The sequence below is a fragment of the Eretmochelys imbricata genome, chromosome 3, assembly GCF_965152235.1.
Source record: "Eretmochelys imbricata isolate rEreImb1 chromosome 3, rEreImb1.hap1, whole genome shotgun sequence".
NCBI lineage: Eukaryota > Metazoa > Chordata > Testudines > Cheloniidae > Eretmochelys > Eretmochelys imbricata.
This window is the reverse complement of record NC_135574.1, coordinates 153,931,217-153,944,446: the sequence shown is the minus strand read 5'-3', so window position 1 is coordinate 153,944,446 and position 13,230 is coordinate 153,931,217. Positions and strand designations below refer to the sequence as shown.

At 40.3% G+C, this 13,230-nt stretch overlaps 1 protein-coding gene across 2 annotated transcripts in view; it reads right to left on the bottom strand.

Moving 5' to 3' along the window:
* BABAM2 (BRISC and BRCA1 A complex member 2) overlaps positions 1 to 13,230 on the bottom strand; it is a 308,321-nt gene that overhangs the window by 240,366 nt on the left and 54,725 nt on the right. The gene's annotated exons all lie outside the window — the stretch shown is intronic.

Genomic DNA, 13,230 nt, shown 5'->3' with positions numbered 1-13,230 from the left:
GAAATTATGGTGTCTTTAATGTAGGGTGTCGCCTCTCACCACTGCCCCCTATATCCTTCCTAAACAGGTTATTGGTAACTCAGAAAAACAGGATTTGAAAGCTTACAAATCAATGTGTTAAGAAATCCCAGGAGGGGGTACTGGTGGGGTCTGTAACAGACTGTCAAATCAAGCCAAATAACAGGATGAGTTACTCCTTAAGCACCTATCTAAGAAGTCTGAAAACAAAAATTGTGTTGTTATGGAGGATTTCGGTTTGGAAGACATGCTAGAAGCCACATGCAGTCATCATTAGATCATTAGAGTTTCTAAAAATTATAGATAATTTAGCACAAAAGGTATAGCGTTCAACATGAGGTGACTCTATTTTGAACCTTATTATGATGGATAAAGATGAATTAATCACTGGACATGAAGTTGATGGTTGCCTAGGAACCAATGGTTATAACCTGATTATATTCAATATGGACAAACAGAAGATCACAATCAGTAACATGTATATTTGGCACTTCAAAAGAGCTGATTTCCCAAAGCTGAGGAAAATTATGAGCAAAATTAATTGGGAGGAAAAATTTAGACAAAAAATATGAATGAAAATTTGGAACTCTTTAAGAAGAGTTTATTAGATGGCCAAAAGGTTACAATACAACAATCAAGAAAGAGGACAACTTTGGCTAAAAGCCCATCCTGATTCAGTGGCAAAATGAAGGCAGCAATTAGAAATGAAAAAGCAATATATAACAAATAGAAACAGGGGGAACAGATGACAATCAATATAATTTAGAAGTTATGAAGCATAGAAAAGTGATAATGTAAGCTAAAGATATCAGGGGAAAATCCATGGCTTGCAGAAGTAAGGACAATAAGGAGGTGGTTTTGTAGATGGGGGGTTGAGATACATTAGGAACAAAAGAAATCCTAAGAATGGCATAGGCCCATTATTACATGGAGACTGTAAAAATATTAAAAATTATGCAGAAAAGGCAGAAGTGTTCAATAAATACTTCTGTTTTGTATATGAAAAAAAAAGCAGGATGATATGCTTGTATCACAGGAGGCTGATGAGTAATTTTAAGTCTATTAGGAACCGAAGAGGATGTTAAACATCATCTACTAGAGATAAACATTTTAAAATCAAAGGCCCAGATAACGTGCATCCAAGAATCTCTGGCCCACTGATGATAATATTTAATAAATCTTGGAATACTGGGGAAATTCCAGAAGACTGGTAGAGTGCTAATGTTGTGCCAATATTTAAAAAAGGCACACAGGATGACTTGAGAAACTACAGACCAATCGATCAGATATCAATCCTGAGTAAAATAATAGGAAAAGCGATACAAGAGTCAACTGATAAAGAATTAAAGGCTTGGAACACTGTTAATGCCAATCAACATGGCTTTATAGAAAACAGGTCTTGTCAAGCAAATCTGATTTCATTCTTTACGGAGATTACGAGTTTGGTTGATAAAGGTAACTGCATAGATGTAATATATTTAGACATTGGTAAGACATTAGACTTTGTACCACACAATATTCTGATAAAAAAATGAGCAATATACATTATCAATAAAGCACATGTTAAATGGATTAAGAACTGGTTAACTGAGAGATGTCAAAAAGTAGTTGCCAATGGGAAATCATCATTGAGGAGAGGAGTTTCTAATGGGGTTCTGCAGATAGGTAGGCTTGATGCTCTTCACATTTTTCATCAATCATCTATATATAAATACAGAATAAATTTTACTGCTGATAAAATTTGTGAACCACAAAGATTGGCAGAGTAGTAAATAATGATGAAGACAGGGCAGTCATATGGAGAGATCTGGACCACTTCCTAAGCTGGGACCATTCAACAGAACATGCCAAATGCAGACACCAGAAAGTTATACACCTAGGAACAAGTAATGCAGCCAATAACTTCAGACTGAGGAGACTGTATTCTGGAAAACAGTGACTCAGAAGACGATCTAGTGGCCATAGTGGACAAGCAACTCCATGAGCTTCTAGTGTGATGCTTTGGCAAAAATGGGTACTGGGATCCTTGGATATATATGCGGGGAGGAGTGAGATAATTTTGCCTTGTATACAGCAATAGCAAGAGTGATACTCAAATACCACATCCAGTTCTGGTTTCCACATTTTAAAAGGACACTGAAAAATTGGAGAGGGTGCAAGAAGGAGCCATAAAAGTTATTCAAGGGCTGGAGAAAATGCCTTACAGTGAGATTTTTAAAGAGCTCAATCTGTTTAGCTGATCAAAAACAAGACTGAGAGCTGACTTGATTGTTGTGTGTAAGTACCTTAATGAACAGAAAACACTGGGTACTAAGGGCTCTTTAATCTAGCAAAGAATGGCATAACAAGAATCTATGGCTGGAAGCGGAAGCCAAATGGCCTGTGATTTATAGCAGGTAAGACCAGATGATCTAGTGTCTATTCTGACCTTAAACGCTATGAATCTTGCTATTAAGAAAAATGATACCACAACTAATTACAGTAGTAACTTGATATAACACATGTAAGAAATGTGTATATTCTTTATTCTTGAAACATGTTATTTTTTGTGGGATTTGTAAAGTAGAAGGACAAATCTGCAGTTAAACCATCTTCCTAATGGGTAAGCTTTTTCCATACTCAGTTAGAATGCTGGAACATCACCCAGCCCAAGTAAGCAAAACACTGTTTTACACAATCTTCAGCACTTCTAAATCAGAAGCAAACAAGAGAACCGAAAGAGAGAGCATATATACAAACTCTCTGTGTCTTTGCAGCCTGTGTAGTTCTGGGGATTGGTGGTGGGACACAGAACTTTTCATACTTAGGATCCCAATTCTGTACTGAGAAACACTTGTGAATCTCTGTGCCCACACTTCAGTGTTCAGTGCAGGATTCAGCCCAGATAGGTAGTGACTGAACCTTGTTATTATCAGATAGTGGTCTGCTACTCTTCATGAAATGAACTGGTTGTTCTCACACCACTTCCTAACACGTAAGGGTATACATCACTAAAATACCTATCATTGTTGGCTGTCTGCACAGAGGTCAAGGAGTCAATGAACTTAAGAGACTGAGATTCCCACCAACCCCTTCCAGCATGGGTCCCCTCCAGATCAGGATTTATTTAAAGGAGGGGATCAACATGGAGGGGAAGTTTGCATTTCCACTGCCTATAATTTACTTGTCCTGTCGAGAAACAGGATTTAAGTCTGCAGAGCTGTCACTCGGACCCCCTTTTCCTCACATCAGATTCACTCAAATTAAAACTAAAAAACAAGACCTTGCAGGTGTTGAAGTGAAACTGTAAAAGGATGAGCACTGTTTGCAAAAGTTTTTAAACTGTTTCACTTCCATGCATCTCAGTTATAACTCATAACTGTGTACAAATATTTAAACTGTGGTTATGGCTACAGAAGTGACTATGTAAAATGGCACAGTATTGCTCAACAGATCTGCTCTCTCTTTATATTAAGAGTTATAGTGTTTACTTTAATAACTAAAACAACATTTTACTACTGTTAAAATCACATGGTCTATACAGGTATATGAGAATGAGCCTGCTTTAAGACAGGGGTCTCAAACTCAATTTACCTTAGGCCCAGTGCCAGTCCTCAAATCCTCGCAGCGGGCCAATAGTGTTACTCATGCCGCCCAGAACCTGCCCCCCCAAACTCCGCCCCACACCTGCCTAAGGCTCTGGGAGGGAGTTTGGGTGGGGGAGGAGGTCTGGGGTAAGGGATTGGGGTGCACGCTCTGGGAGGGAGTTTAGGTGCAGAAGGGGTGAAAGGTTGGGCTCTGGGAGGGAGTTTAGGTCAGAGAGTGGGTCTGGGGTGCAGGCTCCGGGATGGAGTTTCGGTGCTGGGTGCAGGCTCTGGGCTGGGGGTGCAGAAGGAGGGGGTGGGTTGCAGGCTCTGGGATGTAGGAGGGGGGAGGCGTGCAGGCTCTGGGAGGGGGTTGGGGGGTGCGGCGCTTACCTGGGGCTCCAAGGCGGGGCAGGGCGGGGAGCCTCTGCACGCTGCTGCAGGCACCACCCCTGCAGCTTCCCATTGGACCCAGGGGCATGGGCAGCACGCTGAGGCACAGTCCCACCCCAGGGCCAGAGGGGGGGCCGGCAGACACATGGAGCGAGCAGGCAGACGCCACTCAGCTCCGCTTTGCTGCCAGGGCCCCGGGCCATTGTAAATAGCCTGGGGGTTGGGGAGCACCCGGGGGCGGCAGGTGGGGCCAAGGGAGAGACCTAGCCCCAAAACTGCTGGAGCCCCGTGGGCCACACTGGGGACATTTGTGGGCCACAGATGGCCTGCGGGCCGGGAGTTTGAGACCCCTGCTTTAAGAAGATTAGAATCAACAGAGCTAAAGTTTTAATTTCAGAACCTTTATTACTAACAATGCTGAACAAGCCAAAAAAAACCACAGCTTGACTGGCACTTAAGAAAACATGGTTTTATCTGTAAAGTGTGTAAATTTGATATGGACATCATTGTGACACAAAAAATCATTGCATGCCCCTCACTGCCACTGATTAGAATGTAACTGCACTTTATTGTATATAAACACAATATAAAATCAGCTTCATCTTTTATATAATGTGTGTTGGAAAACCCTTTGCAGAGTTAATTAATATATCTATTGCAAAGTTAAAATAAAGAGAAGAGAGAGAAAAAATTAAGAGGGTATCTGCATTGAAGAAATATGTATTTTCAGCTGAGATATGAAGATAGATGAAGAGTTGATGAGGAAGAGAAATAAGATACACCAACACTGTTTTGGATGGCAAGAGCTGCCATTGCAAAACAAAGTTAAGATTATGTGAAGGAGGAGAAATAGAGCCAGTGCCAGAGAAGCAGAGGGGGGACAGTGATAAGATATAAGAGACAGACTGGAGCAAATACTTGTAGAGTTTTTAAATAAGAGCAATTTTGTACTAGATCCTCAAGTGAATGGGGAGCCAGTGGAGGTGGCTGTATTCATTTGGAAATGTGAGAAGGTGGGAAATGTTACTTGGGACCAACGGATCACCAATAATGAGATCCTTGATAGAACTGGCCGAAAATCTATGCCAGTGGTCCCCCAACTTTTCACAGCCATGCCCCCCTTTGCCCCAGCTCCCCCTCCCTGGCATGAAGAGGGGTAAAGAGGCCGAGGCTGGGGGGAGAACTGGGGCCAGGGCCAGGAGTGAAGGGGCCAAGGCTGAGAACAGGAATGGAGAGGGAGCTGGGACCACAGCAGAGCTGGGTGTGGAGCAGGGCTGGGTGGCACTCCCTCCCTGTCCCCATGGCGGCTGGTCCAGCCCCACTGCACACACCCCCAAACATTCCTCTGTGCCCCCTAGGAGGGCGTGCCCCACAGTTTGGGGACCACTAGTCTATGCAGACTATGCTGGACATTCACAGGCTTTGCTGGTTGGGACACGAGGAACGCATGCCTCAAGACTGTCTGCCAAAGGTTGTGCTCTATGACCAGCTTAAGAACTGCCCACAATGCAGAGGAAGGCCAAAGCTCTGATACAGTGACAAGGTCAAGCAAGGTCTCAAGAAATCCAGTATTCCCACTGACAACTGGGAAAATCCTGCCCACAATCGCTAAGTTTGGAGAAGCCAGGTTAAGGCTGGTGCAGTGACTGTGGAGAGCCATCAGAGAGCCCAGGCTGAGGCTCGCAGGCAAGCCAGGAAGCAACGTATGCTTCAACCACCATCTGGCAAGTGGACCTGTATCCACTGTGGAAAGGTTTGCTGATCATGCATCGGGCTTTTTCCCCATACCATTGATAAGCAGAACATGGATCGACTTTGTCATGTCTCCTTTCATCTGTCAAGATGTTGGATGGCCAATGAGAAGATGGGCAGCAGATTTCCAAAGATGTAAGTAATTGGTATGAACATAGAAAAAGAAGCAATAGTCAAAGCAAGAGAAGATGAAGATATAGATGAGGATTTCAGCAGATACGGAGCAGAGTAATGATATGTAGAGTCAGACACTGAAGGAGGTAAGTTGAATGAAGGGGATACATATCGTGGAGGCAAACAGGAGGTCCAAGTCTAGGACAGCAAAAAAGGAGGTGGAATTGTCTTGAAGGATATTTCTCTTGTTTAAGAAATAATCTTCGGTCTGAAACCTTTGGCTTAAAAAAGGAAAGATGATGTCATATGTTTACTTGTTCAAGACAGGCTGAAATTGTGGACAGAGAAAAGTCAAAATGTCATCAAAGTCAAGGGCATGCTAGGGATAGAAATGAGGGAGACTGATTGTTTAGAATGGGACAGTGATTATAAACTAGAAATAAGATGAAATAAAGCAAAGAAAAAAATAGGCTGCTATTGGAAGATTCCCAGTGGCGAGATTTAATAGACAGTGAAAGAGTATCCCCAAGTAGAAGAAGCCTGCCAACTGAACTAACTATAGAGGAACCAAGAACTCAATGCCTATCCCAAGCTCAAGCAAGGCATTAACCACCTCTGGTGCAAAATATTCAAAACTTTATATAAAATACTGGAAAAACATGCTGCAGTTCAATTATGGAAATCTCTCAAATCACACTTTAATTTGAAAAATTACTTTTACGACTGCAGGTAAACAAGAGAATCTAAAGTAAAAATAACTCCAGAAAAGCAAATAAATCAGTAAAGAGGCAAAAACGTATCAAGAGGGTTCAAACAGTTTTGCAGAACCAATAAGCAATGAATAACATAGGATCCCACCTTGAAGAAACGGGCCAAAGAGAACTAGAAGAAGAGCCTATTGCACTAGGGAAAAGAATGAATACAGAACTATAACATGGACTGAAAAAATTTTTAAAAAGAAAAACTGGTCTTCAGAGGAGACAAAAAGTGCTCTTCACAATAAAGGAAGAGAAATGAAGTGGTGAGATAGAGCTCAGATCTGTAAACCACTCACATAAAAACAGTGAAAATCAGGAAGAATAAGATAAAAATACTGTAGTTCAAGAGGCCACAGAGAAGCACAGTAGTATCACAAGGGCAACACATTGTTTAATCACCGTTAAATTCCAGATGACAGCACTCAAGGACAAAGAGAGAGGCACAGCGCCTGAAAAAAGAAATGTGAACAGCACAGAAGAAAATTCTATCAGAATTTCTTAGCAGCGAAAAGTAGTGAAAGCTTTTGAGTGAAAAAAAATCAGAAACAAGACAAACACAGGATTCAATGAGGCAAAAGTACAATGATCCGGGGACTGATAATTAAAACAGGGCATTAAGAAATACTAGAATTATGGTTATCATTCATAAAGGTAAAACCCAACAAAAATATTAACAAACCTGCTCACAGTGAACATTCTGATACAACACTATTCCCTTGCTCCTTCACAAAGGAGACCAGCAAGAGTAGCTGGATTACAGTAGTGTATACTTCTTCTCAAACAATAATTAATTTTTCAGAACAAGAAGTTGTCCTGTACTTGGCATATGTGGTAGCTCAGTTGGTAATTATGGAGACATCAGTTGCAGCTCCACAGTTAAGGCAGAGTTTTGCCCTTGTAGCAGGGATTCAATCTCCCTGATATATATTATCTGACCCTTTTTGTACCTAATTATGTTAATAATGGGAATATCACAGACTCTTCAAAACTTTCCATATAGTAAAAACCTTGTGCATAGGCTACATTTGAAGAATTTTTTAGGATTAACTGCCATTTCTCCATTATTCTTCATAAATGAAAGAGGCTGAATAAGTAACGTTCTAGTTCAGAGAATTCCGTGAGGAACTGTCCTCTTTCAAAATGGCTGTCATCTATTATCGTCAATGGAACTGAGGCAAAAGACTGCCATCAGTTCAGTTACCCTTCTTAAATTGCCCTCCCAATCTCCCATTTTTCTCAGTGGAAAGAAGGTCATAGGCTGCCATTAGCTAAGATGGCTCCTGCCTCCATTCACCTGCTCCTCCCAGTGTTCCTCTCCAGCTCCTCATAGGACAAAGGGCCTAACATCATCCCCAAGAGCAACTTGACTTCATTCCCATCAGGAGCAATGGGAGGCAGTGGCTATTTTGAAAAAACAACTTAACTGAGGGCAGCCGACAGCCTCATGCTCACTGGGAACAATGAGATGTGACAGTAATTTTGAAAGAGGACAATTCTTTCTTTCTTTAAAGGAAAAAGGAAATAACCTAATTAAAAACAAGCATTATACACACAGAATTCAGAGTTAAAAATTAATCTTTTAATTTAAATAAATATCAAAGTTAATAATGTACTCACTACAGCAGCCTCTATGTTACCTGATATTTAAGACATTTATTTTATACTAGAATAGGAGCTGGAATTTTGACCAAGGACAATAAGGCAAACCTCTATTTTTGAAAAAATGGTATTTGTGAAAAATGACATAAGGTATTTAACAGCCATGCAAAGCAGACAGCACCATGATTTTAAGGTCACAGCTAAAAGACCCTATTATACCAAACTATGGAGTTTAATGGAACACCATAGAACACTGGAAGAATGAAGCTCCAGGATGACCCTGCTATGACTTTAATACACAATTATAAGAAGGTTAAGCCTTACGTTTAAACCATTAAGGCATCCACTCTGTCGTGATCATAAAAACAACAAGACAAAATTATTATTTCCCCGTCAAAAGATGATGGACTGTGCATGATTCTTTAAATGAACATAGTTTTCAAATTACTAATCTTTTATTAAAATACATATGCAATATAGGCAAATTGATTTATATTTATGCCTGATCTAATACAAAGTGTTCTCCAGTATTAAAGTCTCTTTTAAATGAAGTAAAAAACACTGGAGATCCCCAGGGCCTTATCTGGGCTGGTGTCAGATAATCTTCCAAGAACACCAGAGCAAGCAAAAACTAAAAGCAAAAGTGAACTGAATGTGAAATTTGAAGGACAGAATAAATCCCCATTTGGAACTGAAGAAAATGTATTAAAATGGTAGGAAAGGCCATTCTGAACTGCTAGCTGCTCAATGTTACCAAAGCCGTCAAAAACATGATTTTAAGTTGCTGGCCGGCATCTACTGAATTTACTGCAAGTAAATTTTTTCCCATTTTTCAAGGAGGAAAGCAACAACAGTAACCATTGTGAGCTTCCTGATATTATGGAAAACAAGACTGTGATTGTACAGCTGTACTTCCCTAAATAAGTATGCCAACCGCTTTCAACACATTGGGACAAAGTACCAGGGTATTTGCATTGTGGCAGCAGTTATGATTGATGATCCGCACAAACCTGATCTGTTGCAAAGAGGATGTAGCGCAAACCACAAAGGAACCAGACACTTCAGCCTATGTTTGGCATGATGCCCTGGACACAGGAGACCCTGACCATTTCAGCCTACCTTTTTCTACTGCAAGATTTTGCAATCTTCCTTTGCAGAATTATTCTGCCTTGGAAAGATAAACAGATCTGGCAACAGGCTTCAGGGAGTTTTTACAGATTTCTGCTTGCCTACAGAGGCAGGCTTCCCCCACAGTGGTCACAGACTTATTTACTGAACCCTAAATTATTAACCCTTTCTTGTGCCCATTGGCACAAATCTTTATTGTGTGAGCCATAACATTGTTTTATGCTATGAATGATTCATAAGCATTTTTAAATTCATAATGCTGAGAAGAATTAACACTTCCATTCATCAATTATTATTAATAATCTGAAAAATCAATTAGTCTGAAAAAAATACTTATCTGCATCACTTTCCTTATTCAATTAGTGTATAAGTTAACAACACGATTACATGCATGTATTGGCTGTTTTGGTTTTTTAAACCATGGAACCTGGAAACATGGTGAATGAAGAAAAGCTGATTTGATGGCATTTCCATCTTGATACCAAAATTCAATGCACACTCCACAAAGATAAGTAAGAAGAGCAGTTCCAGGCACACTCTTACAAAGCTAGGCTTACTGCCTGTGTTTACCTGTATGCACTTTGTACACCTACTTCCTTGCACATGGCTCATTTGTTTATGAAATTTTCCCTCATTGGGAATAACTCTGGTCTCTCTGCACTCAAAAACACTCACTTTTTTTGGTCTCTCAATGAACTGTTTGAAAACAGAGCTCTGCAGGTGATACATCAGGCAGCTATTATATTCCTATGGAAACATTCTCAATCCCGCTGTTGCACTGTTAAGATTCTTCAGTGCAATCTGGCACTGGCCACAAAGCAAGTCTTAAACATTGTTTTACGGAACTTAATATATGGAAGTAGGTTGTTCAAGGCTTTAAAATGCGGTTGAACTTGCCACTCTGGATGCTGAAGAATTTTATTATTATTTTTTATCTAAAAATGGACATCTCTCTAAACAGAGAGGTTACAGTGTACACAAAAGTAAGGAACGCTAGTTGACATAGTTGTCTTCTTCATATATGAGGAAAAAATACCACCAGGTCCCAAAGTAGTATGTACCAAAGGGGTTAGGCTAAATTCATGGTGGAAATATCCAAATTTATAATGCTCCAGTGTGTTCTCTGTAATCTCTAGCATCTAAGATTCTATTTTCATCTTTCTGAAATTATCTACCCATATTTCTGTGATGAATCCCGAGCAACACTGTCATAACCATACAGCTAAGGGTAGCCTAGAATTCCTCCTTACCTGTAAGGGGGTAAGAAGCTCAAATAACCTGGTTAGCACCTGACCAAAAGGACCAATGGGGAAAGAAGATACTTTAAAATCTTGGGGGGGGGGGGGGGACTTTGTTTTGTGTGTTCTCTTGAGAAGCAGAGAAGCATCAGGTCAGAACACTCCTTCTCCTATAAACCATCCTAAAAGTCTCTCATATTACAAAAATTGTAAGTAAAAGCCAGGCAAGGCATGTTATCTTTTGTTTTGCTTGTGAATTTTTCCTTTGCTGGAGGGAGGTTTATTCCTGTTTTTTGTAACTTCGAAACTAAGCCTAGAGGAAATTCTGCTGTGTTTTTGAATCTTTTGTTATCCTGTAAAGTTATTTTCCATCCTGATTTTACAGAGGTGATTTTTACCTTTTTTTTTTTTAAAAAATAAAATCCTTCTTTTAAGAACTTGACTGATTTCTCTATTGTCTTAAGACCCAGGGGTTTGGGTCTGTGATCACTTTGTAACCAATTGGTTAGGATATTATTCTCAAGCCTCCCCAGGAAAGGGGGTATAAGGGCTTGGGGGGATATTTTGGGGGAATAGGAACTCCAAGTGGTCCTTTCCCTGATTCTTTGTTAAATCACTTGGTAGTGGCAGCATACCCTCCAAGGGCAAAGAATTTGTGCCTTGGGGAAGTTTTAGCCTAAGCTGGTAGAAATAAGCGTAGGGGGTCTTTTATGCGGGTCCCCACATCTGTACCCTAGAGTTCACAGTGGGTAGGGAACCCTGGCAAACATTTTGGCACTTTTAGAACAGGAGATTAAATATACACTTCATCCTGACAGTCATGTTGGAGTCTAGGCGAACTATAATCACAAAATAGAAAAACTAAAATAATTTCATGGCCTACCTAAAGTAAATTCCTGGAATGATAGATTTTGCTGTAAATGTCAAACTACCAATAAAATATTTGTAACTATACAGAAAGTAAACTCTATAGATTGATGTTTGTAAAAGGAGCATGGCTTCTAAAGTATTGTGCAATCAGATAACAGGTCCTAATGCATACTGAAGTATAAACAAATTCTCAGCATTTAAACTGTACCACACACTCTCTAGATCAGTGTGACTACCAGAGTACAAACAACAGGTTTTGTGAATAAAATCTATACTATCCATCACTTACGACTGACCTAAATAAAAAAACATGATGACCCACCTCTAATTACAAAATAAAATTTGAGAGGGAATGATGAATTTCAGAAATGGCAAGTGAAAACTTTACAGATAAAAGCAAAGATACAATAAACCAAGCCAGTAGACCACACTGAAATCATACAGTGTTCCAACTTGAAGGGCTGAGTGCAGCAATGGTGCAGCAAGCTAGAGTGTGAACTGACAGCACACTGGCTACTCCACACTATCTCCCCAAGTGAACATTCTTGCTATGTACCAGAAGTGCTCTCAGGCGGTTTAGCTTAGTACAAGAGTATTCACATAGAGAGTTAGTGCAGAGTAACTTGTGCACTGTAAATTCACACCCTAGCCTGCTGCACACTAACTTCACATGTAGAGAAGCCCTTAGGTTATGTAGCTCCACCTCCTACCAGGTCGAGCTTTGGGATAGTCACTGCCTCGGTTTCTTCTCACTTAGATTGAACCTCCCAACCTCTCAGCTTGTTTTGGTTGCAGTGATAACTTGCGACAGAGACCTGGCCATTTAGCTAAGTCATTAAAGAAAAAGTGCCTCTTGCTGGATATCCAAGTCCAAAACAAATACAAAAGAGTCTTCTGTCCCCCTAGTCTCTAGCTGGGCCCAGGCACTCCTTGGTTCCTTTGAGTCTCTACCAAGCAGCAGCTCCCCATGGGTTCATACCTGGATTCTCCCTTCTCTCCCTCAGGCTCTTCACAGGCTTCTGTCTTATCTCCATCCCAGAACAGCTGATTTAGCCACACAACCTATCATGTGACTTAGCTCACGCAGATGGAAAAAATAAGTGTTACAGGTAGGACTGGATCAGTCATGCTCAAAGGGCAAGGCACCCTGTGACAGGCTATAAGAATTGATTTGAGAGACAGACAAACATGGACACTTTTTGATCATTACATCTGAATGAACACTACATGAAATTCCATGAAAGTGTGATCTTCACAAGTCAGATACATTGATGGAAGCAAAATCACGGCCATGAAACAATAAAGCAAGTTTTTAATATGCATTTGATAGCCAAGATAGATCAGTCACTTTAGTATTGCTTTAAAGTTATCCCTCCTCACAACTTCTACCATTCTTCACCTGCAGCTGAATGGCAACAGAGAAGATGAGAAAATTCTTTCCTGTCTTCTAAAAACATGAAAGGAAATATTCTCTTATCTAATTTTTACAACCAAATACTCATTCAACAATGGGAGGGTCAAACAAACCAACATTTATCACTAGAAATGGCTTTTAGAAAGGAAGATTTGATAGCCAAATGATCTCTGAAAGTATTAATGACTAAAAACAAATTCCACTGCTTCACCCAGCATGACAATCTGTGCCAGTTATTTGTGTCTCTATACAATATCACAAATACTGTACCAGTAAGAAAATCCTCACTACCAGAGAGGAAATCAGTATTGTCAGCCCAAAGCATTCCAAGAGCATGAGTCTGGCCTCCAAAAATTATAACAGTCTTAATCACATTTTACAAA